Consider the following 6,000-nt stretch of genomic DNA (forward strand, 5'->3'; position numbering starts at 1 on the left):
ATAATAACAAAACAAAATATAGTTTTAGATGAATATAAACACATTAAAAACTTTTTAACATTTATCATATGTTTTTATTTAGAGAAAACTAAATAGATTTGAAAAAAAAAATCACCAAAGTTTATTATATAAATGGTTTTTTTATGTGTTTTTATTCGGTTTAACCGGTTCAACCGGTTTATTTTGACCGGTTCAACCGGGTTTTTCTAAAAACCAGCCGGTTCAATCCGGTTCAAAAATCAACATAAAACCGGTGATAATTGAACTGCTTCCTCCTCCGGTTCCCGGTCCAACCGGTTCGACCGGCCGGTTCAAACCGGTTTTTAAAACATTGGGCTAAACTGTGTGGAGGGTAAAATTCCCGGCGGTATACGATGTGGATGGAATTGTTGGTGGCAAACATCGTCCACCGGCGGCTATTTTCGTAGACAATGGTGAACGGCATAGTTTTTAAACTGATACTGTTGGAGGCAAAACTTCTCAGTTAGCCGTTGAAAGGGTTAAAAATACTTTAAAAAAAATTGTTTTTAGGAAAATTGTTCGAGACATCCTTTTAAGACTTAAGTAGCCGTCTTTAAATTTAATGTTATGGTTTTTATTTTATAAATGTTATGAAATGTTTATTTTTTTTAAATAAAGCATGCAAAATGTTAGAGGTATTGCAGGGCACCACACCATAATGTAGGCATAAAATGACAGGTAAAGGTGCTATATCTTTAGCCTTACGACTTACATCATTAACCTTAAGTATGTTATGTTTGTGATTTTTCTTTCTTGGTCAATATAAGGGGTGAATTCACCAAAGAGCCCGCCTTTTAAAAAAATATATTAGGATTTTTGTGATTTAACGACTACATAATGTTTTCTTATTTATATATTATTCTATTTCTAAAACATTAAATATAAATGCATTGAATCGTCCCATGGATAACCTCAGTGAGCGCCATTATTGGCAAATTCTATTCATCCATGATAAAATGTTGATGGTGTTAGCCCATAGTCCTTTAATTGTATTTGTATTGTAGTTTAGTCCATGTGTATTTTCTATAGGCCCATGTATATGTTGTACCCTAATTATTTCTCTATTTATATGGAATACTTCAATCACCTAAATATGGGTGATATTCTACAATTTACGCATAGTATCAGAAGGTTAATTCCCCTCACGTATCTTTTTCAATTTTTTTCCCCAACCCTAATACGTGTTCCTTCTTTGCCATTTTCTTTTTCCCTTCCGCCACGTTTCTGTTGGCACATTCATTCACCATGGTTGAATCAGATTCTTGTCTTCCCTATGCCACACTCATTCATATGATCACCATTAAGCTCAGTTCTGCCAATGTCATCATCTTCTTCTACTGATGTTGCTATACAGAAAGCAAATAAGGACTGGCTTGCTCAGGATCGTCGTCTGCACAATCTCCTTCTTTCTTCTTTGACTGAGGAATCCATGGCCGAAACCCTAGGATGTAAAAGTGCCGCTGCTGTATGGATTGCCTTAGAAAAGGCTTATTCTCTTCGTTCCAAGACAAGGGAAATCCAACTCAATGATGAGTTGCAACATTTACGCAGAGGTAATGACTCAGTTACAGTTTATAGCACCAAATTTCGTTCCTAGTGTGATCAGTTAGCTGCTATTGGTGCCCCTGTTTCCGGAACCAACAAGTTGCATTGGTATTGTCGTGGCCTTGGTACGATGTTTTCCACTTTTTCCTTGTCACAGATGCGCCTCATCCCTCCACCCACTCTTCGTGATGTTATATCAGAGGCAGAGAGTTATTCTCTATTTCATAAATCCTTGGAGGATTCTTCCACAGCACCTGTTGCTTTTGCGGCTCATGGTGGCCCTAACTCTCGTTCTAATCAGCGTGGTGGCCGACAATCTGGTAACTCATCTTCTTCTGTTGGCTTTCGGTCCACTGCTGGACGTGGTTCTCAAAGTAACTCACACTAAGGTCGTCGGAATAATCGCCGCACCTATGTTCCCCCTTTTCAAATCTGTCAAATTGATGGCCACTATGCTGTTGATTGTCCAGATCGTTATGCACGGTCTGGCGCTTCTTCCTCTCAAGCTAATTTGGCATCAACATTTGGTGCTATGAACATTCAGCCCAACGAGGTTTCTGATTGGTATATGGACTCTAGAGCTTCCTCTCATATGACATCAACTACTTCTCAACTTGACTCGGCTACTCCCTATAATGGTAATCATCAAGTTTCTGTTGGTAATGGTCATCGATTATCAATCTCACATATTGGGTCACGTGCTATTACTCGTGATTTATCGTTACGGGATGTGTTAGTTGTCCCTCAAATTACTAAAAATCTTCTTTCAATTAGCAAACTAACCCGGGACTTGCCTGTCACTGTTTCGTTTGATGATATTTCGTTTGTTATTCAGCACAAGAAAACAGGGATGATCGTGGGAAGAGGGCGACATGATTTTGGTCTCTATATTCTGGAACGAAGTGATTCGGCTTTTCTCAGTGATCTTAAGAGTCGGCGACTTCGTGCTTCTTTTCAACTTTGGCATGCTCGTTTGGGTCATGTTGCTTATGATATTGTCAAATTACTTAATAAACAAGGTCTTATGTATGTTACTTCTCATTTACCTAAGTCTGTTGTTTGTCAGTCTTGTCAGTTGGCAAAAAGTAAACGGTTGCCCTTTAGTAATAATGATAAACGTGCACTTAATGTGCTTGATTTAGTACATTGTGACTTATGGGGTGTTGCACCTATTTCTTCTAATAATGATTTTCGTTATTATGCTATTTTTGTTGACGATTATTCACGATTCACATGGCTTTATCCTATGCGCCAAAAGTCAGAATTTTTTGACATATTCATCAAGTTTCAAGCTTTTGTAGAAACTCAATTCTCGGTTAAACTTAAAGTATTTCAATCAGATGGCGGGGCTGAGTTTACCTTCAAAACACTACATGATCATTTCTTGACTTGTGGCATTCATCATCAAATGTCTTGTCCTTACACTGCTGCTCAGAATGGCAGAGCTAAGCGTAAGCATCGACACCTAACAGAAACCGGTTTAGCATTGGCTTTTCATGCTTCAGTTCCACTTACTTATTTGGTTGAGGCGTTTGAAGTTGTTGTTTTTACTATAAATTGATTACCTTCTACACTTCTTGGAGGCAAGTCGCCATTTGAAATTTTGTTCAATAATACTCCAGATTACTTGGTTTTTCATCCTTTTGGTTGTCGTGTGTATCCGTGTTTACGGGCTACTGTGCCAAACAAGTTCTCACCGCGCACAATACCTTGTGTTTTCTTGGGTTACAGTTCTAATCACAAAGGTTTTCGTTGCTTGGATAAACATACGGGTCGCATTTATATCTCTCGCCATGCTCAATTTGATGAGAATCTTTTTCCATTTGCATCTGGCACAAATGGCTCTACCAATCCTACTTTATTACATGTTTCCATCTTTCAAGATCCTTTAGATGATGATGACGTCAATCACACGCAACCCAACTTTTCCCATGCATTTGAACCTTCACAACCAAATGGACCATGTTGTATTTGTACATCTCCTGATGTTGGGCCGATTCAAGAATCTATTTTTGCACCTGTTTCTACTTTAACTGTTCCTACTGTTGATTCATCTCTTCCTGAATCCCAAGCCGAGGATGTTGATCCATCCCCAGTTCTCCCTCGTCATCAAATGCGGACCAGATCACAATCTGGTATATCTAAACCTAAACATTTTCCAGATTTTGAACCGCATGGACTTCTTGCTGCTTTACTAGCTCAGTCATAACCAAAAGGCATCAAATCAGCCTTAAAACACCCTGGATGGGTTGAAGCTATGGATGAAGAATTGTGTGCTTTAAAGTCAAATCATACTTGGACCCTTGTTCCCCGTCCTACTGGTGTGAACATTGTAGGCTCTAAATGGGTTTATTGTACAAAGTACTTATCTGATGGCACGGTTGATCGTATTAAAGCACGCTTGGTTGCTCAAGGTTTTTCTCAGCTTCCTGGCTTTGATTTCACTCATACTTTTAGTCCTGTGGTTAAAGCTGCTACTGTCAGGACAATTCTTGCTTTAACTGTTCAAAGAAATTGGCCTCTTCATCAACTTGACGTTAAAAATGTTTTCTTAAATGGGCACTTAGACCAACCGGTCTTTATGGAGCAGCCTCCTGGTTACATTGATCCGCAATTTCCTAATCACGTTTGTTGTCTACATAAAGCCTTATACGGCCTTAAGCAGGATCCGCGTGCTTGGTTTACAATGTTTAGTGCATATCTTGCTACTCTTGGATTAGAGGTTACTCACACCAAAGATGGTTTATTTTAAGTCAAGATAAGTATGCAAGAGACATACTTGATCGGGCTCAAATGCTCGCGTCCAAACCTGTTGCGACTCCATGGGCGGTTGGCTTACAACTTCACAGTACACAAGGACGCCCGTTTCGTGATCCTACTCTCTATCGATCTCTCGTCGGTGCATTACAATACTTAACCATAACCCGACCTGATCTTTCATTTGCAGTAAATTCTGTTAGTCAGTTTCTCCAAGAATCTACCGATGCTCATTTCTTAGCTGTCAAACGTATTCTACGATACGTTAGGGGTACGATCCATTATGGACTCAATTTTTCTCGCTCCGCTGACTCTTCTATTGTTCAAGGTTACTCTGATGCTGATTGGGCACGGTGCCTAGAGGCTCGACACTCTACATACGGTTACGCTATATTTCTAGGCAATAATCTTGTATCCTGGAGTGCAAAGAAACAACCTACCGTCTCCCGCTCTAGCTGTGAATCAGAATATCGAGCTCTTGCTAATACCGCTTCTGAGATGGAATGGATGGTTCATCTTCTTCGAGACCTACGAGTTCAGCTTTCCATCTCTCCTATGCTATTTTGTGACAACAAAAGTGCCATCTTCTTGTCTCAAAATCCAATTGCGCACAAACGAGCTAAACATATCGACATTGACTACCATTTTGTACGTGAGCAAGTTGCTTCTGGAAAGCTTAAAGTTCAATTTGTTCCTTCACACTTGCAACTTGCTGATGTTTTTACAAAAGGCTTGGCGAGACCATTATTTCTTGTGACAACCCGATATTTCAAGTCAATGTAATGTTCTAAAATCAAGTATTGTAACCTATTTTTGAAATAATAAAAGTAACGTCAAAAATTAAATGTTCAAAAATCTCAATTGGTATATATAAAGTGATAGATATCGTAACAAGGTTTTCAAAAATATAAAGAACACTTAAATCCGAGTTATAACGAAGAAGTTATGACCAATCAAAGATTCGCGACAAAACCGGTAAAACACTGTTAAGCGTAAAAAGTGAAATTTTAATAAAACACTTTTTAGCCTTAAGTATCAAAACGAAAGTCGTAGATAATAACAAACCGTGAGCGTACATAAAAAGAACGTCCAAATCCGACTTCGTATGAGGAAGTTATGATTTTTCTAAGTTTCAGATCAGCGGTAGACAACTAAAAACTCGAAATAAAAATCGAACGATTTTTAGCCGATGCAACCTAAACGAGAATTGAAGGTCTCAACAATAGTAGTACAACGGTAAAAAGACAGACGAAAACGGACATCGGATGAAGAAGTTATGATTTTTTTTCGGATTTTTCCTGTCTCGGCCTATTAAAAGATATATAATTAAAAATAAGTTCAAAATTTGCCGACGAAGACTAAATGAAAGTTGTAGAGTATATTCTCACCTACTCGTGGATATAAAGAACGTCAAAAACGGAGCTCGTATGCGAAAGTTATGAATTTTTGAAGTTCAAGGCACGCATACCAAAGCTTATCCGAAGAGTACGCCCAACGTACTGCTTGTAGAGGGAGTACGCCCAGCGTACTCTAAAGTTACGCCCAGCGTAAATCGGGGTTTCAATACCTATAAATAGAATGTGAGGGCTGCCTGGGTTTGGTTGCTTTACTCTCATTCCTTTCACCTTAAAACACCTCTCAAGCCCCTCTAAACCACCCCGAAGCCCCGGTAACACC

General features: G+C 38.9%; 1 long non-coding RNA gene across 1 annotated transcript; it reads left to right on the forward strand.

The window, feature by feature from the left end:
- Positions 1-1,127: 1,127 nt before the first annotated feature.
- Positions 1,128-2,763, forward strand: LOC145125265 (uncharacterized). The gene is made up of 2 exons (XR_013715903.1): positions 1,128-2,204; positions 2,402-2,763. It is a non-coding gene; the product is annotated as an uncharacterized LOC145125265 (long non-coding RNA).
- The last annotated feature ends 3,237 nt before the right edge of the window (positions 2,764-6,000 follow it).

This window comes from Lactuca virosa, chromosome 7, assembly GCF_052849685.1.
Source record: "Lactuca virosa cultivar CGN04683 chromosome 7, Lactuca_virosa_CGN04683_v6, whole genome shotgun sequence".
Taxonomy (NCBI): domain Eukaryota; kingdom Viridiplantae; phylum Streptophyta; class Magnoliopsida; order Asterales; family Asteraceae; genus Lactuca; species Lactuca virosa.